This window comes from Narcine bancroftii, chromosome 1 (genome assembly GCF_036971445.1).
Source record: "Narcine bancroftii isolate sNarBan1 chromosome 1, sNarBan1.hap1, whole genome shotgun sequence".
NCBI lineage: Eukaryota > Metazoa > Chordata > Chondrichthyes > Torpediniformes > Narcinidae > Narcine > Narcine bancroftii.
Window position 1 is genome coordinate 398,507,345 of NC_091469.1, and position 23,540 is coordinate 398,530,884.

At 41.0% G+C, this 23,540-nt stretch overlaps 1 protein-coding gene across 1 annotated transcript in view; it reads left to right on the top strand.

The window, feature by feature from the left end:
- Positions 1–23,540, top strand: part of LOC138751457 (scinderin-like) — a 138,012-nt gene that overhangs the window by 59,299 nt on the left and 55,173 nt on the right. The window lies entirely within an intron of this gene.

Consider the following 23,540-nt stretch of genomic DNA (forward strand, 5'->3'; position numbering starts at 1 on the left):
ATGCTGCCCAGATTCATCAGACCAGCCAGCATCCATCAAGAGATTAAGAGTATTGACATTTCAGGGTGATAAATTTGCAGTTTTTCATAAATCTGAACCATGTATTTATTCCTTGTATTTATTCCACACACAGCATACTGTTATTTCATCACTTGGGCCAAATGAGGAATTATTATCACCAGTGAGTTACTGATTCTTTCAATCAATAAATATCCTTTGATACAAGTCCAAATCAAATTTTTAGATCCAATTTCAAAGGAACTAATGAGAAACAGTGTCAGATTAGATTTCTGGTATCTGTTTTTTTAATTAATTGCTTTGAAGAATTATTTAGTTGTACTCTAATCTAACATCCCCCCTGAGGCTTATAAAATATACTAAATTGAAGGTGATTATCTTCATCTTGGTATGGGAGAAGAAAATAAACCTGGATCTTAAAATTTAGCCTAAGGAGTGGTACAGAAGGGAGGGGATCAGATTTCTGGATCATTGGGTTCTCTTCCAGGGAAGCTGGGAGTTGGATTGGTGGGACGGTTTGGTTCAAAACTGAAGAAGAATAAATATCTTTGGAGGAAGATTTGTTGGTACAGCTCCAGGGGGTTTAAATTAGATTTGCATGGGGATGGGAACCAGAGTGCCTGAGTAGATTGGGGAATGATTGGGGAAAGATGATGTTAAGCTTGCGTAGAAAGACAGAAATCAAAATGTTGTGCAAATAATGCTCTGAGTTGCAGCTATTTCAATGCAAGGAGTATTGTGGGAAAGAAGGATGAGTGTGTACTGGGATGTGGAATTATGACATTATGGCCATTGTTAAAATGGTTGCAGGAGGGACAGAACTTGCAGCTCAATGTTCCAGGGTTCCATTGTGTCAGATGCGATAAAGGGAGAAGAATGATAGGGGGAAGGGTAGCATTGCTAGTGCTCAGATGAGACATGCTAAAGGGCACTCCTACTGAGGCTATATGGGTGACAGTGAGGAATAGGAATGGTATCACATCATTAATGAGATTGTATTATAGACCAGCAAGAATTGGAGAAACAAATGGCAGAGAGATAGCAGACACCAGCAGGAAACATAAAGTTGTGATAATAAGTGATTTTAACTTTCCACATATTGACTGGAACTTCCATACTGTAGAAGGACTGGATAGATTAAAGTTCTATCCAACCCTTCTACAGCCCTCCTGGTGTCACCAGCCAGGCTATATCCTTTTCTCATTGCTACCATCAGGAAGAAAGTACAGGAGAAAATGCACACCCAATGTTACAAAAACAGCTTCTTCTCCTCCACCATCAGATTTCCTAATGGAGCTATAGACATTTTTTTTTCTCTTTTTGCTCTAACTATTTAAGTTTTAATATTGTTTTTACAGAACTTTAATTTATAGCAAATTTGCACCTGCAGTCACAAAACAACAATTTTTGAGACATGTTAATGACAATAAACCTAATTCTGGTTTGTTAAATGTGTTCCAGAAAGTTTTCTAAATCCATATATAAAATTATGAGAAAGAGTGTAATACTGGATCTCCTATCAGGAAATGAGACAGGAGAGGTGACGGAAGTGTGTGTCTGGGAGCACTTTGGGTCCAATGATCATAGTGCCATTAATTTCAAGATAATTACGGATAAAGGTAGGCCTGGTGGGGTTGAGATTCTAAATTGGAGATTGGCTAACTTTGAGCAAATGAAAGACTTGAGAAATTGTCGATTGGGATAGTTGTTTTCTGGCAAAGATCCCTTTGGTAAATAAAAGGCTTTTAAAGGTGAGTACAGAGTTTTTATGATCCTCTCAGTATTAAAGACAGAGTTAATAAGCAGAGATAACCTTGGTTTCAAGGGACATTGAGCATCTGGTTAAGAAGGAATATTTAGCATGTATAGGCAACAAAAATCAAATGAGGTACTTGAATAGTATAAAAATCCAAGAAAAAAACTTAAGAAATCAGGAGGGCTTAATGAAAACAGGAAATTGCTCTGGCAGATAAAAGGGGAGGAATGATAGGGTGAGGGGTGGCATTGGTAGTCAGGGAATAGTGCTCAGATAGGACATGTTAAAGGGCTCTCCAACAGAGGCTATATGCGTGGAGGAGAGGAATTGGAAAGATATCACCACATTAATGGGATTATATTATAGACCATCAATAGTCAGCAGGAATTGGAGAAATAAATGGAAGAGAGATAGCAGACACCTGCAGGAAGCATGAAATTGTGATAATGGGTCATTTTAACTTTTCACTTATTGACTGGAACTTCCATACTGTAGAAGGGCTGGATAGATTAAAGTTCTCTTTAGAAACCTATTGAATTTTCACACCACTTTTAGAGAATTTTTGTAAGTATCTGTATTCCCAGATCCCTCTGTCCTACTGCACTTATCAGTGCCCTGCCATTTACCATGTATGTCCTACCTTTGTTAGTCCTCCTAAAGTGCAACACCTCACACTTGTCTTCATTAATTTCCATTTGCCAATTTGCAAACCAGTTTTCCAAATTGTGCAGATTCCTCTGCAAGCTTTTAAATCCTTCCTCACTGTCCAGAACACTTCCAATCTTTATGACATCTGTAAACTTGCTGATCCAATTTACAACATTATCATCCAGATCATTGTTAAACAATAGATGACAAACAACAATGGGCCCAGGACCGGTAAATGAGGCACACCACTAGTCTCAGGCCTCCAGTTAGGCAGGCAAACACCTACTTCCACTCTCTAGCTTCTTCCACAAAGCTAATGTCTGAACCAATTTACCACTTCCTCCTGAATACCAAGTGACTGAACCTTCTTGATCAATGTCAAACATCCTGTCATCAACTTTCCTGTTAACCTCCTTGAAACACTCTACAAAATTGGTTAAACATGACCTACAACACACAATGCAATGTTGACTATTCATGATCAATTCCTATCTTTTGTAAATACTTGTATATCTAATCTCTTAGACTACCGTCTAATAACTTAACCAGCACTGATGTCATGCTCTTCAGACCATAATTTCCTAGATTATTCTTAGACACTTTTTTAAACATCAGAACCACATTAGCTATCCACCTCACCCATGGCTAAGGATGTTCAATATATATCTACCAGGGGATCTGCAATTTCAGCATTAGCCCTTTCAAGGTCTGAAGGAATATCCTGTTGGGCCCTAGGGATTTATTCACCCTTATTTCCTTCAAGACTGCAAGCATGTTTTCCTCTTTAAAATATATATGGCGCTTGATTGTTTGCTGCATTCCTATAGACTCTGTGCCAATCTCCTAAGTAAATATAGATGCATAAATAAACAATTTAAGATCTCCCCAATATTTTTGGCTCCACAAATTGATGACCACCCTGATCATCAAGAAGATCAATTTTATCCTTTGCAACCTTGTTTCCTTAATATATAGAAGATAGAAGAAAGGAGCAGGAGTAGGTCATTCGGCCCTTCGAGCCTGCTCCGCCATTTAATGAGATAATGGCTGATCTTAAAGTTCAGTACCCCGTTCCCACCTTCTCTCCGTAACCCCTAATTCCCTTATACTGAAGAAATATATCTAATTCCCTCTTAAATATTCAATGAACCTGCCTCTACTGTCCTTTGTGGCAATGAATTCCACAGATTCACCACCCACTGGGTAAAGAAATTCCTCCTTATCTCAGTCCTAAATGGTTTGCCTATTATCCTCGAACCATGGCCCCAGGTTCTGGACTCCCCCACCATTGGGAACATCCCTTCCGCATCCATTCTGTCCAGTCCTGCCAGAATTTCTCTATAAAAGATATACTTAAGGGTTTTCCTTTTGTGAGAGCCTGGTAAATATAAGTGTTTGGTGCAGAAATAGTTATCTCAAAACTACACAAAAATTTGCTTGGGTTGAAGCATCTACAAAGAAAGAACTCTTGTAATGCATTCATACACTTTGCCTCAATAGGTGATGTCTGTCTGGCAATCTTGCACTATCACTTGCTTCATTAAAGCAACTTGGTGTGACTCAACAGGGATCATTTTCAGAAATTGGTTAAAGGCATCCCTTACATTGGGACCATCTGCAGATGTTTGCTGGAACATCAGAGCTGCTTGACTGACTGCTTCATCTGAACAACCAGGGTGGTGTACAGATTGCATAAAAATGAGCCAAACGCCTACTTCAGTGTAATTCAGCTGACCACAGCAATTTCTGCAAATCAATATGTTGTGCTCTGCCAAAATTATCTGACCATCCTTGCTTCTCACTTTAAAATATGAGATCCGAGCAATTCCATTTCTGGTGAGAGAAAATTGCACAAGCAATTAAAATATGCTGTCAATTAGAGTGCTAAAGCTGATTTGTCACAGTCTTCTATTTTCAAAGCTATTAGTTCAGATAATATTTCAGGATGGACCACAAGTTCAGCACTAAGAAGTCACCCCTCCTTCAACCCCAGCACTTACTAAAGGGAACTTCAAATACATCAACAAAAAAATACTGGAGGAACTCAGCACATCAGGCAGCTTCTGTGGACGAAATTAGACTGTGGACACTTTCTGAAGCAGGGGTTTGATCCAAAATGTTCACCATCCAATTTCATTTTATGATACTGCCTGATCTGTTGAGTTCCTCCATAATTTAGTTTTATACCGTAGATACCAGCATCACCAATTTCTTTTGTCATAAAATACTTTGTTAGTTGATAGCTAATGACCTTTATCCCCCTCAATGTTCAATTTCAAGTTCATCTTCAGGTAGCTTTGATGCATTATTACCTGGTACAGTTGGAAGGGTTCTTCCTAAGCAGTCTCGCAGTTCAATTCTAAAATGCATACAGCAGGGTGAGGCACAATTACAGTGTAGGAAGTTACAGTGAAAAAGATCAATTAGTACAAAGCAAATTCATCATAAGCCCACTTCTGTGGGCTTCCTTCAAAAGACTGATGGCTACAGGGAAGAAATTGTCTTTAAGCCTGTTTAAAAAATGATTGCACTCTCTTGAACCTTCTTACTGATAAGAAGACGAAGAAGAAAGAGTTTGTCTGTGATATGATAGGTCCTTCAGTGTATTGCCTGCCTTTCCTAGGCAATAGGAGATGTTGTTAGAGTCTATAGAGGGGAAGAAAGTTTGTGTGATGTTCTGAGCTGCATTCACCACCTTCAACAGTTTCTTCCAATATTGAGTGGAGCAGTTCACATCCCATGTTGTGATACATGCAGCATTTGCTTACTGTAGAAGTTGTTGAGGGTCAAGGGGAACATGCTGAACATCTTTTGTCTTCCAAGAAAGTAGAGTTGCTGTTATGCGTTCTTGACTGTCGAGTCAGTATGGTTGATCCAGGTCAGGTCATTGAAAATGTTTACTCTCAAGAACTTGAAGCTGTCTTTTGTTTTCACTTCAGTTCCACTGATGTGGACAGGGGAATGGGCTCTATCCCTTCCCCTGGTCTATGATCACCTCCTTCATCTTACTAATGTTAAGAGAGGTTCTTATCTTAGCACTATGTCACAGTTTGGCGGGCAGCAACCTCCTTTGAAGAAGACCGCAGAGCCCACCTCACTGTCAAAAGACAAAGGGGGAAAAACCCAACACCCAAACCCAACCAACCAATTTTCCCTTGCAACCGCTGCAACCGTGTCTACCTGTCCCGCATCGGACTTGTCAGCCACAAACGAGCCTGCAGCTGACGTGGACTTTACCCCTCCATAAATCTTCGTCCACGAAGCCAAGCCAAAGAGAAGAGAAAGAGAGATGTCACCACTCTTTCAGTCTTCTCCCTGTATTCCATCTCATCATTATTTAATATCTGGCCGACCTCTGTGATGTCATCAGTGAATTTGAAGATGGAGTTGGAATGGTATCTGGCTGTTGAGTCATGGGTGTAAAGGGAGTATAGTAAGGGTCTGAGTACACATTCTTGTGCAGCTGTGACATTGAACATTTTAAGGATAGAGTGCTATTGATAATCCTGACCACTAGAGGGAGTCAGAGATGAGTTGTTGCAGCTTGGAGTAGCTTCAAAATTGATGCCTCCATGAGGTCATGAGTACTACTGTAGCTAATAAAATACACTTGTTATAAAAGAACACAAGTTTCTTTATTACAATAAAAGAAACATCACATTATACCAGGAGTGTGCATGGTGCCAGGAGTGGAAGAAACACCAGGAGTGTGCAGACTGAGAATCAGTCGATAGCAGCAGAAAACATGGTGAGTGTATAGACCTGATGCTGTAAACTGGGCTGGAAATGTCAACCACGAGTGGTGGCTGTTGAAATAATAATTTATGCTGTACCTGCAAGCCATTGGACTTGATAGCAAACCTGATGTATGGCAGAATACAATTCACAAAAAAAAGAGAAACATTCGAGAGGTACGTCTTTTGCTCATGCATGCAGCTACTGGAAGACAGCTTTGATACTTTTTTTAATGGACTTTAAATTAAAAGCAAGAACATACAATTTTGGATCACTGCAAGATTCAATGATCCGTGATTAAATTATGTTTGGAATTAGTGATAAGAAAGTGAGAGAGAGGTTGCTATGAGACACAGAGCTTACCTTAGCTGGAGCTGTGAAGATATGACATGTTATTGAAATAGCTCTGCAGCTTACAAAACATTCGGTAAGGGCGCAAAAGCCCGTAAAAATGAAGCATAGTGCATGTCCACACAAATAAACAAAAAAAAAAAATGAGGCATAAAAAACAGCAAAAAGGTAGAGAGAGATTCAATTATAATGATGTGGCACTCAACATGCAACAAAACAATGCCCGGCCTATGGAAATGTCTGAAATAAGTGCAATGGACAGGATCGTTTTGCAAAGCAATGTTTTTCCAAAGGGAAACAAAACAGAATTGAAAGCATATACACTATAGAACAGTGGTGGCCAACTTTTTCATTTTTAATGTTTAATTTAAACATACAGTACGGTAACAGGGCATTTTTGCCCATGAGTCTGTGCCACCCAATTAACCTGTGCATGGGCCGAAATAGCCTGTTACTGTGCTGCATGTCTAAATTAAAAATTAGTAGTATTTAGTATAGAAGAAACTGCTATTAGTGATGCATTCTTCATTGGTATTGAGGTACAGGAAGATTATAAACCAACAGACATTGAGAAGCCAAGGATGAACAGAGTCGAACAGCATAAATGAACGGTGCCATTGCATACAAATGAAACAAAAATTCCTTTCGAGCTGAACACAGGGGCAAAGGTCAGTTTGACCTGTGACCTCAACATCAAGGCAATGTAAAGCTGTACATCCTTGCAAATCCTGTACAGCTCAAAGCCTACAATGGACAGAGCATTGATAAGAAAGGTAAATGTAAACTCAAGGGGACAGTTAAAGAGCACCACCTCAGGTTTGCAGTAGTCCCAGGTGGACATGAATCACTGCTTGGTGACAAAGCATATGAAAAGTTAAGCCTAGTCAGGAAGGTGTACAAATCCAGCACCTCCTCTCCGTCTGCAACAAAAGCAACTTCCCCGTAGCCAACCATTTCATTTCTGAGTCACACTCTCAAGCTCTCGTCTGCCATTGGCCTTTCACACTACCCCACCCTGACTACCCACAGATTGGAGGAACAACTTCTCATATTTTGTCTGCGCACTCTCCAACCCCAGGGCATGAGCATTGTGTTCAATGCATTCCACTAATCAGCTTGCCTTTTTTTCCCCCTTTCACCCTCCCTTAAATAGTTATTCCAGTTCCTACTTCCTTTCTCTCTCCACCGAGCCTAGACTCCTCCCCCCTCCTGCATTCCTCCACCCAACAATCATCTCCCACCCTCACCACCCTCATTCCCCCTTTTGTTTTGACATCTCTCATGTTCCCCCACACCTTAATGAAGGGCTGAAGCCCGAAACGTTGGTGATGTATCTTTACCTTTGCTACATAAAGGCACTGTTTGATCTGCTGAGTTTCTCCAGCATTTGTGTGTTTTTTCACTTAACCTCAGTGTCAACAGAATCCTGTGCTTTACCAAAAAAAACATGTTATCCGATGCATTATATATAGGGCATCAATTCAGAGACAAGTGCACAATGAGAGTTCCACAGAGACAGATGTGAATCTCCACATGAACCTGATCACTAAATCTCTTCCTGTATCTAATATGAAATCCAAGCAGATCACAGCTGAAACAAAAAAAGGACACAGTTCTACAGATGATCATCAATAATCTGAATGAAGGATGGCCTAGAGGTGAATGTCAGCCATACTACAACATTGGAGCTGAGCTGAATGTTGTCAATGGGCTTCTACTCAGAAAGAACAGAATTGTCATTCCTCAATCACTGTGACAAGAGATGGAGAAAAGGGTGCACCTTGGAATGGCCAGACCTGCTGTTAATTGGCCAGGGATAAAGGATGACATTGGCAGCAAAGTTTCAAGCTGTGATTCTATTTGAAACATCATGTAATGCAGACAAAGAAACCCATGATCATAACTGACGTACCAGTGAAACGATGGCAGAAAGTTGGGACTGATCTCATGCACAGATATGGAAATAATTACTTGCTGGTTATTGACTATCTATCAAACTATCCAGAGATTGCTCTGCTTCTGAACATGTCTGATGCTTGTGCGATGAAATATATGAAAAGGATCTTTGCGAGACATGCAATTCTTCAAATTCTCTATTGTGACAATGGTCCATGCTACAGTTGTAGAGAATTCCATAAATTTGCAGAAGAGTATGCTTTTCAACAGGTGGCTTCAAGTTCTTTGCATCCACAGTCAAATGGTTAAGCAGAAAAAGGAGTTCACATAGTTAAACAGTTGCTCAAGAAAGCACAAGATAGTGGTTCAGATCTGTATCTAGCTCTGTTGAGTTACAGAACTTCGCCACTTGAACATGGCATGTCAACCGCTGAGCTTCTGATGGAACTTAGATTATGCACCACACTTCCCTAATCTGCAGACCCAAACAAGAGCAGAGATGTCAAAGATGTCAAAGATAAATAAAAGTGTCTGCAATGGAGACAAAAAAGCAAACTACGACAAGTCAGCAAGAAGCGTAGGGCCACTGGCACAACACGACACAGTGAGACTCAGAGATTCCGACACTTGGAACCAAAAGGTTACTGTTCTGGAAGAAGTAAATCCAAGATTGAACTCTGTCGGAACAGAGGATCTCTTGTCCTTTGAAGACATCCATATGAGGAACTGCCTCAAGAAGCCAACCATCAAGATTACGATTTCTTCTCGCTGCTGTTCAGGCGGAAGGTGGTTAAGCCTAAAGTGCAGCACCTCTAGTTTCAAGAATTGTTGCTTTTTTGACACCTGTTTAGCTCATGAGACTCCCTGAATAACCTTAACCATAGAACGGGTGTCTGCCTGATTTTTGGCAAAACTAAAGAGGGATTCATGCACAAAAAAAATCAACTGGCAATTGCTTTTCATGGATGCAGCCTGACCTATTGAGCACCTCCAGCATTTTTAGTGCTATCCTAACCATAAACTCCGGGACCACCAAAAGATCGGTCTGTGTAATTGAAACATCAATCATAGGTGGGATTTGACTGCTGGTGTGATTTTACAACTGTTTGGTGCTTCCCTGGTTGCTCCAGATTTCATTGGTTTCCATTAAATGATATGTAGAGACTCCCACCTCACTAAGTAAAATAGACCTCTATTTACATTTATCATCAATGTTGTTTGCAGTAAAGAAGTTCCATTGTTTTCCATAACATTCCTTCGGTGTCCAGTTTGATTGAAGTGCTTCAATCAAGCCTACTGTTAGGACCCATTTGCTTTCTCTTTATTTACTTTTTAAACCAACTGGTTGTCAGCCTTTCCTTCCTATCTGACTGCAGAAAAATTTTCCTCATCACCAATATGTTATACCTTAAAATACAAAAAAAGGAGGATATTCATTAATTTTCTTCAAGCGTCTTGGACACAACCATCTGCAGATGCAGCCCCGACCGGGACCTATCAGAATGGCATCTGACAAAGTCAGCCAAACAGCTGATTGCCATTGGCTTGTAGGGAAACAATGATAAATATGTATTAATTTGCATATACTACATATGGCATAAATAACTTCAAGATCAGACTACATGCTGTTAATTTGGAGGCTCTGTACCTTATTCCCACCCAACCAGTGTGGAAGACTGACTCCAGAAACCTTACATAGCACATAGCAGCATGCACACCAAGGCTAACAAATAACCAATAAACACAGAAAATGGCATGCCATGCATAAGTTCAGACTTTTCTGTAAATAATGAAGTAGAACCAAATGAATTCCTAAATCAAAAATGAAAAGAATAATACATTATGCTGAGATATTTATTTAAAATCAAGCTGTGAGATGAATTCCAGTCAGCTTCAAAAAAAAACATTAATAATGTTGTGAACCAAAACAGCTTTCCCGTCAAGCTCCACGTGTGAGCAACAGTGTATAATTATGTCAGCCTTAATTTTATTATTGCAGTGAGGCAGTTCTTGGCTGGCTTACTCCTTCCATTCAGTATATACCCCAAATTATGTACTGGTTAATAAAGAATGTCTGTTTGTCCATTCAGAAATCCACATCCAGTGATGTATTTTGCACAATTGCAGAGTAATTTGGACAAGCCCAGCCTAGAGTCTGAAATCAAGTATTCCCCAGGGTATGAAAACAGGCCCCACCCTTAAAATATTATTTTTAAAGAGGGTAGAGAGAAAAGAAATACTTCTCATGGAAGAGTTTTCCCACAGGAGGTAAATCAGGTTAACTGTTAATCAACATCTAGTTGAGGAAAACACAATCATGGAGTATTTTTAGTTTACATCTTTGGTAAATACTTTTGTATTTACATATTTGTGTATTGATATTGAATGTTTCCACAGCAATTTTCTATAGTTCTGTATGACTTTTAATTTTATTTATATTTCTAATTTTTAATTTAAAAAAAATAGACAAACAGCATGGTAAGAGGTCTTGCCTGTGATGCCCAAATACTCCAAATTACATTCAAACCTCAGATTTCAGATTTATTTTCAGAGGACATTATATGACATCACATGTAACCCTGAGATTCTTCTTTTTGTGGATGAGGCAGAATTACCACTTATCAGTAGTGCAAAAAATAAACTGTACACAGCGTAAATGTAAGCAAATAAAAGAAATGTAATCAGATAATGAATGTAAACAAACTGACTGTGCAATACATAATTTTTTTTTAAAATCAATGAAGTGCACAGTAAGAGTCTTTAAGTGAGTCCCTGATTGAGTTTGTTGTTGAGGAGTCTAATGGTGGAGGGGTAGCTGCTGTTCCTGAACCTGGTGGTGCGAGTCTTGTGGCACCTACACCTCTTTCCTAATGACATCCTTGATGATTGCTGCTGCTGTTCAGCAGCGTTCCCTGTAGATGTTCTCGATAGTGGGGAGGGTTTTGCCTGTGGTGTCCTGGGCTGTGTCCATTACCTTTTGGAAGACTTTATGGTCAGGGGTATTTGTGTTCATCTACCAGACTGTGATGCAGCTGGTCAGCACACTTTCCACCACACATCATCAGGTTTCTGGTGTCACATACCAAACTTCCACAAACTCCTGAGGAAGTAGAGGTGCTGACATGCTTTCTTCACGATGCCATTAGTGTGTTGGGTCCAGGAAAGGTCCTTTGAGGTAGTAGCTCCCAGAAACTTAAATTTGCTCACCCTCTCTACCTCTAATCCTCAAATGATCACTGTATTGTATACCCCTGGATTTCCTTTCCTGAAGTCAACAATCAGTTCCTTAGCTTTGGTTACATCGAATGCAAGGTGGTTGTTGTTGCACCATTCAGCCAATTTTTTATTTTCCCTCCTGTATGCTGACTCATTATCTTTCTTTATTCAACTCACTACTTTGGTATCATCGGCAATTTTGTAGATGGTGTTATTATCATACTGAGCCACGCTGTCATAGGAGTAAAGTGAATAGAGCAGGCAGCTAAGAACGCAGTCCTGTGGTGCTCTGATACTGATGGAGATTGTGGAGGAGATGTTCTTACCATTCCTCACTGATTGTGGTCTGCAAGTGAGGAAATCCATGATCTAATTATCCAGTGGGGTGTTGTGTTCCAGGTCTTTGAGTTTGCTGGTCAATTTTGAGAGGATGTTGATGTTAAATGCCAAACTGTAGTTGATAGAGAGTAGACAATAGGTGCACGAGTAGGCTATTCACTGTGATCATGGCTGATCATCAATACTCTGTTCCTGCCTTACCCCCTTATCCTTTGACTCCACTATCTTTAAAAGCACTATCTAACTCTTTCTTGAAAGCATCCAGAGAATTGACCTCCACTGCCTTCTGAGGTAGACCACTGAACCACAAGTTTCCATTTGAAATAGCCTACCCCTTATTCTTAAACTGTGGCCTCTGGTTCTGGACTCCCCTAACATCGGGAACATGTTTCCTGCCTCTAGCATATCCAATCCCTTAATAATCTTATATGTTTCAATCAAATCCCTCTCATCCTTCTAAACTCCAATGTATTACAAGCCCACTCACTCCAATCTTTCAACATGTGACAGTCCCGCCATCCCAAGAATTAACCTCATGAATCTATGCTGCACTCGCTCATTAGCAATGTGATGAATGCATCTTTACTGTCCAGGTGTTCCAAGACTTTGTGGAGGGCCAGTGAGATACAAACCCCATATGTTTTTTTTTGAAGGGTGGGAGGAAACAAGAGCACCCAGAGAAAACCCATGTGGACTCGGGTAAAACGTACAACTCTTTACAGGCAGCACCTGGATTCGAACCAAAGTTGCTGCTATGCTAACCATGCCATCTCTTTATGAGGACATTATTAATAATACAAGAAGCAAAATTTTCACAGTACGTAAAAGGTTGGAAGCTACTTGCGTTAAACAGATGGGCACGTAGTGAAGGATTGACTTTCAAGAGCGAGTTAGAAAATTAATGGAAGGCTGAGGCATGTGATAATTTATCGTGATTATTTTGTTTAGAAAGTACATTGTCACAATAATACTTTGACATGTTGAAAATGAAGATACGGTGGATCTTATTATCATTAAACTCCATCAATAAAACTACCCAGCCCTGTAGAGAAGAAGAGACATCATATCAGAGATTTGAATCATGGTGGTGTAGATAATAAAAAATTGTGAACTGGATCGGAGATAATTGTTTCATGGAAACATGAAAATAACAAAGGATTCCTGACAGCTGTGGCAGGGCATAAATTACATAACCTGCTACAAAACAAAATCTGGAGCAGTAAAGACAGCAAAGTTGCACTCCCCGATATTGCGGCAGACAGAGCTATCTCCCAGTCTGTGTCCTGTACCTTGGTTTTGTCCGCAACAATAGCGTGGATCTCCCAGTGGCTACCCATTTCAATTCTCTATCCTATTCCCTTGTGGACATATCTGTCCATGGCCTCATGTACTGCCAGATTGAGACCACCCATAAATTGGAGGGACCAATTGCACCTCATTTTCCGACTGGGCACCCTCCAACTGGATGGCATTAATATTGACTTCTCTGGCTTTCGTTAAACCCCCCCACCCTCTTGCTTTCCCCATGGTCTCTCCATTTCCTGTCTCCTTTCGCACAGACATGATAAATTCTACTTAGTCCCTTATCACATCCAATTAACACCTTTTTTTGGTCTGGATCCCTCCCCCATTGTTTGAATTCTTAGACTTTCTGATATATCCTCCTTCTGCCTTTTCTGATTTTTCCTTGAAGTACTCAGGCAGGAATGTCTCCTATAGATGCTGAATAAACCAGCTGAGTTCCTCCAGCATTTCAGCATTTTAACTACACTTACAGCATCTGCAGCCTATCCTGTTTCTCTTATGGGCCAGAAGTGCCTGTTATTGTAGCTCAAAATTTAAAACAAATAAAATAAAATTAAGCCTTAAAAATATAAAATGGGCCCTATAATCACTTCTTCCACCACTTTTGCAGGAATAGGTATCCACATATGTCAACTAGCCCCCGCAATTTCATTAACTAGCATTCTTCATCGTTATTTTTTGCAAGACCATCCGTATAACCAGCCACACAGTCAAAGATCCTTGTCCTCTGTCTATCCGTGGTTGTGTCACTGATCATAAGAGAGGGGGATGGGAATCACAATGTGAGTGCAGAGATTAGGGTGGAAGGAAACCAGGTGTTATGATGGAGAAGAAGGAAAATAGAAAAACAAATGTCAAAAATAATGTGTATCAAGGAAGTCAAAAAGGATCAGCAGGTAAAAAGGCAAGATAATTTGCTGTACAATGGAAATACAGAGAAATTGGTAACAGAAACTACTGTACCTAAATGCACAGAGCATTAGAAATAATGTAGATAACCTTGTTGTACAGCTACAGATTGAAAAATATGACTAAGGCCATCACTAAGACATAGCTTAATGATGGATGTGATTAAAAGCTGAATGTCCAAGGGTGCACAGTGTATAGGAAGGATAGGTAGGTAGGAAGAGGGAGTGACATGGCCATGATGGTAAGCAATGATATTAAATCAGCAGAAAGAAGGGACATAGGGTCAGAAGTGGTAGAATCCTTATGGGTTGAGGTAAGATATGGGAGGGGTAAAAGGAGCCTATTGGGAGTTATAGACAGGCCCCCAAACAGCAACCGGGAAGTTGGCTACAGCTGAAGATAAAAAATGTATGTCAGAAGGAGAACATCAAAATAATTAACATGAAAGGTGATTGGGAATGTCAGAAAGGTTCTGGATCTCAGGAGAGAGACTTTGTAGAATGGCTACAGGATGGCTTTTTGGAGCAACTTGTCGATAAACATACCAGAGGATCAGTGGTTTTGGATTGGTAATGTGTAATGAACTTGAGGTGATTAGGAAATTAAAGGTAATGGAACTCTTGGAAAATAGTGATCATAATATGATTGAGTTCAGTGTCAAATTTGAAAAGGAAAAGCTGATATCAGGTGTGTCAATATTTCAGTGGAACAAAGGGAATTACTGTGGCACGAGAGAGGAACCGGCCCAGGGTGACTGGAAAAGTAAGATAGATGGAGGAGAATTGGATGATATTTCTGCAAGAAATAAAGAAAGCATGGGATATATATATATATATATATATATATATATATTCCAAGAAAAAAATGAAAATTATGAATAGAAAAATGGCACAAATGTAGCTAACAAGAGAGGTTAAGGCTAAAATAAAAGAAAAAGGGAGGGCATACAAGGAAGCAAAAATTAGTGGAAAAACATAGGACTTGGAAACTTTGAATAACTTAAAGAAAGAGACAAAGAAAGCAAAAAGAAAAGATGAATTATGAAAGGAAGTTGGCAAATAACATACAAAAGGATACACAGAGTTTTTTTTTAATATATAAAGAGAAAAACAAAGAGATGTCAGAGGAACTAGATGAATATTTTGCATCATTCTTCACTGAGGAAGGCAATAGCAATATACCTGAGAGAGGTCTTAAAGAATAGAATTCAGTACAGTCAAGATTACTAGAGAGGTAGTCCTGAGGTAGATAAGGCTCCCGGACCAGATAAGGTGCACCCACAGGTTCTGAAGGATGTGGCTTTGGAGATTGTGGAGGAATTGGAATTGATTTTCCAGAACTCAATAGACTCTGGCATGGTTCCAGAGGATTGAAAGGTTGCAAATGTAATTCCGCTGTTTAAGAAAGGAGGAAGGCTGGAAAAAAGGAAATTATAGGTGTTTTAGTCTGATATCAGTAATTGGAAAGTTATTGGAGTCTATCCTCAAGGACAAGTTTATGAAATACCTAGAGGTGCATGGCATGATAAGTCCAAGCCAGCATGGTTTCATGAAGGGAAGATCCTGGCTGACCAACCTAATCGAATTTTATGAGGATGGACAAGGGAGAGGCTGTGGATGTAGTGCATTTGGATTTTCAAAAGGCCTTCGATAAGGTGCCGCATAAGAGGCTGCTTAATAAGATGAGAGCTCACGGAATTACGGGAAAGATATTAGATTGGATGGAGCATTAGCTGAAAGACAGGAAGCAAAAGGTGGGAATAAAGGGATCCTATTCTAGTTGGTTGCTGGTTGGCAGTGGTGTTTAACAGGGGTCGATGTTGAGGCCGCTTCTTTTTACAATGTATATTGATGATTTAGATTATGAATTGAATGGTTTTGTGGCAAAAGTTTACAGATGACACCAAGATAGGTGGTGGAGTAGGGAGTGTAAAATAAACTTTTATTAAACCTTAACATTAATCATGCAGAGAAAGTTGGACAGCTTAGGAAAATGAGCAAAGAAAGAGCAAATGAGATACAATGTTGAGAAATGTACAGTTGTACATTTTAGAAGAGGAAATAATCAGGCAGATTATTATTTGAATGGGGATAAAATTCAAAATTCAGACATGGGGGGTCCTCGTGCAGGATAACCTAAAGGTTAACCACCAGGCTGGATAGGCAGTAAAGAAAGTGAATGCTATGTTGGCATTTGTTTCTAGGGATATATTGTATAAGAGTAAAGAGGTGTTGATGAGGCTCTATAGGGCACTGGTGAGACCTCATTTGGAGTACCATGTGCAGTTTTGGGCCCCTTATCTTCGAAGAGATGTAATAATGTTGAAGAGAGTACAGAGAAGATTTACCAGGAAAATTCCTGGAATGTAAGGGCTAACATTTGAGAAACGCTTAGTGGCTCTTGGACTCTATTCATTGGTGTATGGATGAATGAGAGGGGATGTCATAGAAATATTTCAAATGCTGAAAGGATTGGACAGAGTAGATGTGAATAAGTTGTTTCCCTTGGTGGGTAAATCCAGGACAAGAGAGCACAGTCTTAGAATCAGAAGGTACCCATTTAAAGCAGAGATGAGGAGAAATTTCTTTATCTAGAGGTTTGTGGATTTGTGAAATTCGTTGCCACATTCAGGAGTGGAGGCAGGATAACTGGGGGAGCTTAAGAGGGAGATTGACAGGAATCTAATTAGTCAAGTTATCTAGGAATATGGGGAAAAGGCAATATTGGAACTAGATGTGAGAGCAGTTTAGCTCAGGGTGGAGTTGCAGAACATACTTGATGGGTGAATGGCCTATTTCTGTTCCTTTCTCTTGTGATCTTGTGAGAACAAATCGTAGCTGATTTCTTTTATCTTATTTTCTTGAAACTTGCTCAAGTCACCTGCAGGGATCTAATGCAAAATGTTATGATCACCACAGATTATGTCACCCTAGCTCTTCCTCGATTGAATTGTTCAGTATCCTGCTGGTTGATAAGCAATTAATGCATTAATTGCAGATATGGTTCGACCTAAAAGGGGAGGCAGGCCTCTTTAGCCCGGTTAAGCAACCTGCATAGGAGAAGGACCTCCGATATAAAACTTACGACCCAAGGACCTCGCTGCCACGTCCCAACTTGCTTGGCCATGGCACACGAACCATGGGTGTAAAGGGTGGGGCCAGTACTGCGCACACTGCACTCCACCTAAAAGCTCCTTTGTGCAGGCCCGAGGACATGTTCACGTCCTCCCCCTCAAAAGATGCACACAAACTCAAGATAGCATGCTGGAACATCAGAACCATGCTAGACAAGGCTGACAGCCACTGATTTGAACGTCATCGCACATGAACTCCTCAGACTCAACATCGACATAGCCGCTCTCAGCGAAGTCCGCCTTGCAGATGTAGGCAGCCTCCAAGAACAAGGCGCGGGCTACACACTCTACTGGTCTGGCAAGCCTCAGGCTGAACGACGCCTATCTGGTGTTGGCTTCATGGTCAAGAACTCCATTGCCTCCAAACTCGAAAACCTCCCGACAGGCCACCCTGACCGGATCATGTCCATGCGACTCCCCCTTCAAAACAAGCGACGCATCACTCTCATCAGTGTCTATGCTCCAACCCTTCAGGCGGAACCAGCAGAAAAGGACAAGTTCTACACTGATCTGCGCAACCTCATCCAATGCACCCCTACCGCTGACAAGTTTGTCATCCTTGGCGACTTCAATGCTTGCGTCGGCAAAAACTCAGAAACCTGGCCAGGAATCCTTGGCAAGCATGGTTTCGGCAAGTGCAACGACAATGGGCGCCTCCTGCTGGAGCTCTGCGCAGAACAGCGGTTTGTCATTACTAACACCCTTTTCCAGCAGAGAAACAGCCTGAAGACTACCTGGATGCATCTCCGATCCAAACACCGGAACCTCCTGGACTACGTTCTGGTGCGAGGAAGAGACAAACGAGATGTGCTCCACACCAGGGTCATGCCCAGTGTGGAATGCCACACTGACCACCAGCTTGTTCGCTGCAAGCTCAACCTTCACTTCAAGCCAAAGTTCAAGAAGAGTGGAGCCCCTAGAAAGAGGATCAATGTTGGAAACTTGCAGTCAGACGTAGTGAGAGGAAACTTCCAGGCAAACCTCCAAGCAAAGATTGAGGATGCAAACAGCCTCACGGACACGTCTCCTGAAACCCTCTGGGATCAGCTGAAAACAGCCATACTGCAATCCACTGAAGAGGTACTGGGATTCTCCTCCAGGAAAAACAAGGACTGGTTTGACGAAAACAACCAGGAAATCCAGGAGCTGCTGGCAAAGAAGCGATCTGCCCACCAGGCTCACCTTGCAAAGCCTTCCTGGCCAGAGAAAAAACGAGCCTTCTGTCTCACATGTAGCCATCTTCAGCGCAAACTCCGGGAGATCCAAAATGAGTGGTGGACTAGCCTTGCCAAACGAACCCAGCTTAGCGCCAACATTGGCGACTTCAGGAGTTTTTATGAGACACCAAAGGCTGTGTACGGCCCCTCACCCCAAGTCCAAAGCCCTCTGCGCAGCTCAAACGGCGAAATCCTCCTCAGTGACAAGATCTCCATCCTCAACCGATGGTCAGAACACTTCCAATCTATTTTCAGTGCCAACCACTCAGTCCAAGAATCCGCCCTGCTCCAGCTCCCTCAACAGCCCTTGAGTCTAGAGCTGGATGAGGTCCTTACCCGGGAAGAGACATATAAGGCAATTGAACAACTGAAAAGTGGCAAAGCAGCAGGTATGGATGGAATCCCCCCCAGAGGTCTGGAAGGCTGGCGGCAAAACTCTGCATACCAAACTGCATGAGATTTTCATGCTCTGCTGGGACCAAGGAAAGCTGCTTCAGGACCTTCCTGATGCCATCATCATCACCCTGTACAAAAACAAAGGCGAGAAATCAGACTGCTCAAACTACAGGGGAACCACGCTGTTCTCCATTCCAAGTAAAACCTTCAGTAGGATTCCCCTTAATAGACTAATACCTAATGTCCCCGGAAATGTTCTCCCAGAATCACAGTGTGGCTTTCGTGCAAACAGAGGAACTACTGACACGGTCTTTGCCCTCAGACAGCTCCAAGAAAAGTGCAGAGAACAAAACAAAGGACTCTACATCACCTTTGTTGACCTCACCAAAGCCTTCAGCACCGTGAGCAGGAAAGGGCTTTGGCAAATACTAGAGCGCTTCGGATGCCCCCCCAAGTTCCTCAACATGGTAATCCAACTGCACGAAAACCAACAAGGTCGGGTCAGATACAGCAATGAGCTCTCCGAACCCTTCTCCATTAACAACAGTGTGAAGCAAGGCTGCGTCCTCGCACCAACCCTCTTTACTATCTTCTTCAGCATGATGCTGAAACAAGCCATGAAAGACCTCAACAATGAAGATGCTGTTTACATCCGGTACCGCACGGATGGCAGTCTCTTCAATCTGAGGCGCCTGGAAGCTAACACCAAAGCACAAGAGCAACTTGTCCGTAAACTACTCTTTGCAGACGATGCCGCTTTAGTTGCCCAGCATGACGTCCTGTTATGTGGAAACTGCCAAAATGTTTGGCCTGGAAGTCAGCCTGAAGAAAACTGAGGTCCTCCATCAGCCAGCTCCCCACCCGCAAAAGTTAAATAAATGGGACCCAACAGTATCTGATAGATGTTTTCGATGTAAAAAAGAAAGGGGAACAACAATTCATGCAATCTGGACATGTGAGAGAGTAGAAAAATTTTGGGATGATCTCAGTCAGATATTAAATAAAATAACAGAAAACAATATACCAAAGAATCCAGAGATCTTTCTCCTAAGTAACATAACAAACAAAGAATTTGGAATTGATTTGGAGGATGCACAAAAAAGATTTGTTAAGATAGCCCTAGCCGTAGCAAAAAAATGTATTATGTCAACCTGGAAATTGGAAGATAATTTGAAAATACAACTATGGTATATAGAAATGAATAAATGTATTCCATTAGAAAAAATAACATATAGTTTAAGAAATAATATTGAAATATTCGAACAAGTATGGGAGCCTTACATTAAATACAATAGTGAAAACCTACCGGGGACAAACATTACATAAGTTGATGGAAGGAGAAGGAAAGAAAAGAATGGACTCAGTAGAATTTCTGGTGTATTTTTGTTGAATGACAACATTGTCTGACTGGCTTAATGCAACCTAGATTGTATACCTAAAATGGATGAGGGGGGGGTGGGGGGTGGCTTGGGAGGAGGGAGGGTGGGGGGGAGAAAAAGTCACTGTATATGTGTGAAAAAGAAAAAGTGTATATCATGGCTAATGTGATTTATGGTGTGAAAAATAAAAAAATTTTAAAAAAAAGCCAGCTCCCCACCATGACTACCTGCCTCCCCACATCTCCATCGGGCACACAGAACTCAAAACAGTCAACCAGTTTACCTACCTTGGCTGCACCATTTCATCTGATGCAAGGAACGACAAAGAGATAGACAATAGACTCGCCAAGGCAAATAGCGCCTTTGGAAGACTACACAAAAGAGTCTGGAAAAACAACCACTTGAAGAAACACACGTGTACAGAGCCGTTGTCATACCCACGCTCCTGTTCGGCTCCGAATCATGGGGCCTCCACCGGCATCACCTACGACTCCTAGAAAGCTTCCATCAGCGCTGTCTACGCTCCATCCTCAACATTCATTGGAGTGACTTCATCACCAACATCGAAGTACTCGAGCTGGCAGAGTCTGCAAGCATTGTATCCACGCTGCTGTAGACCCAACGTCTCCAGAATGGAGGACCATCGCCTTCCCAAGATCGTGTTCTATGGCGAGCTCTCCACTAGCCACCGAGACAGAGGTGCACCAAAGAAGAGGTACAAGGACTACTTAAAGAAATCTGCCACATTGACCACCGCCAGTGGGCTGATATCGCCTCCAACCGTGCATCTTGGCACCTCACAGTTCGGCGGGCAGCAACCTCCTTTGAAGAAAACCGCAGAGCCCACCTCACTGACAAAAGACAAAGGAGAAAACACCCAACACCCAACCCCAACCAACCAATTTTCCCTTGCAACCGCTGCAACCGTGCCTGCTGTCCCGCATCGGACTTGTCAGTCACTAACGAGCCTGCAGCAGACGTGGACATACCCCTCCATAAGTCTTCGTCCGCGAAGCCAAGCCAAAGAAGAATGCATTAAAGGAGAAGGCTAGGTTTCCCAAATGGATCTCACTCAGTAATGAATAATGGACCAAAAGTGAATTATAAAGGAATGGAATCAAACATCATGATATCACGATGTATGATTTTGCATTATTAAACCTTGACATTAATCTTGATGTATGTCTTGATTGGACCATGCCTTAATATGACAAAAATGTTCATGCATGTTACATCCATTTTCCCAAAATGAATGAAGCATCTTTTAAGAATATGCAGAATCTGTCTCTTGCAATGACTTGACCTCAAACACCATTGTACATAATTTAACATTGAATGCTGTTGTTTTCCAACTCATGCAGATAAGCAGCCACTTTAATTTCATTCTGCTAATTCCCCAAAAGTCATTTGATTCACATCACACTTCAGGTATCCTAAAAGATAGAGGAATGAACAGTCCCATGCTGGTTCATTTAAGGCAGAGGTGGGATGATAATGGAGTCAAGGTGGAGCATCAGATGGTGACTCATTCACTTCTACCAAAGAACACGCTTAGGCTCTAAAAATGTTAACAAAGTAGAAATAATGATGTAACTGACTAAAGGCCATTAAAGCAGCAATTCACAGATGTCGAATATTTTGAAGTCACAAGTAATTTTGCTCAAAGTCAAATTAACAGCGGGTGGAACCAGTCAGTGTCCATCTGGCTTGGATAATAGAATCAGAATCAGAATTTATTGCCTTGAACAAGTCACAACATTTGGTGTTTGCAGCAGCAAACATTCATATAAACCGCTTTTACAACAATAAATCTTTTTTTAAAAGTGCATGAAAAGTAAGGCTATATGTACAGAGGGTGAGTAACAAGGAGAGAAACTGCTAGTTGTCCTTCAGGTCTCTTTTAAATCTTTCCCCTCTCACCTTAAAACCATTCACTTCATTGCTAAAGGTGGAATGTGAGTTTAGGGGGGCAGTTTCAACACCTCTCGGAAAGTGTATTGGTAAGTAACTTACATTAAAGCAGATTTGTGTATCATGATGATGTTTAATCATGTTCTCGAACATTGTGGCTGGATATGAATTGTGCCTTTGTTGCAGTAAGTCTTACTTCCTTTTAATTTAGAGACTTAAGTAGGGGATTATGGCTCATGCTGGAAGGAAAATGCAGAATTGTTTGGATGTGGCAATGACAACAATATAGGTGATACCCTAGGATGAAGTTTAAAATCCTTAACTTTTTCAGGATTGTAAATATAAAAGAATTAACTGTTTTGCAGATTTAAGACTAGTGAAATTAAATTTCAAGATGAAAAACAAGTTACAATACTAATGTATACCAAAATTCGTACTTGTTGCAGTTGAACAGATATTTTGTAAAAAAGCATGACAGTATACATAAAACTTTAATTTAAAATGAGGCAATAAATACAAAAGATTGATAGATGATAAATATTCACAACTAACCTCGAGCACAAAAAAAGTTACAACACTTCTTCATTAGTCAGGAAGGCATCGCAGCATCTACACTTCTGATAGAGGCCGAGGCTACCAACCCTCATCTTGACAACATTTTGCAGGAGAATAATTGAGAGTGTTCTATCTGGCTGCATCATTGTATGAACTGGAAGCTGCAAAGCATCAGTCAATACAGAGGATCATTAAAAGACCTGGGAAAATCTCTAGGGTCTCCCTCTCTTCTATTGATGGCATTCACCAGGAGCACTGGTTAAATGGGGATTAATGAATTATTGAGGATCCATCACACAGCATCTTTGGCCTACTACCATCAGGAAGGAAGTATAGGAGCATCAAAATCAGGACTGCCAAACTGGGAAATGGCTTCTTCCCTCAGGCTGCGAGATTGAAAAATGGTATCGTGGAACTTTGGATCTCTTTTAATGAAACATGAGTAAATTATTTATGCATATTTATTTTATATCATATTTTTATGTGTCTATGTCATATTATCTGCTGTGTGAGAATTGTATTCTGTGTGTGGTGTGTGCACCGTGGTCCAGAAAAACCCTTTTTTGTTTTGTTGTATATGTACAGTCATGTTTTGTTGTATATGTACAGTCAGATGATAATGAACTTGAACATGAACTTGAGTGTTGTCGGGACCAAAATGAATTGAATTTGATTGACTGGTTTATTGTTATGTGTGACAAGATACAGTGAAAAGTTTTATTTTGCATGCCATCCAGGCAAGTCAACTCAGGTAGCAGGTCGCAGAAAAATACCAT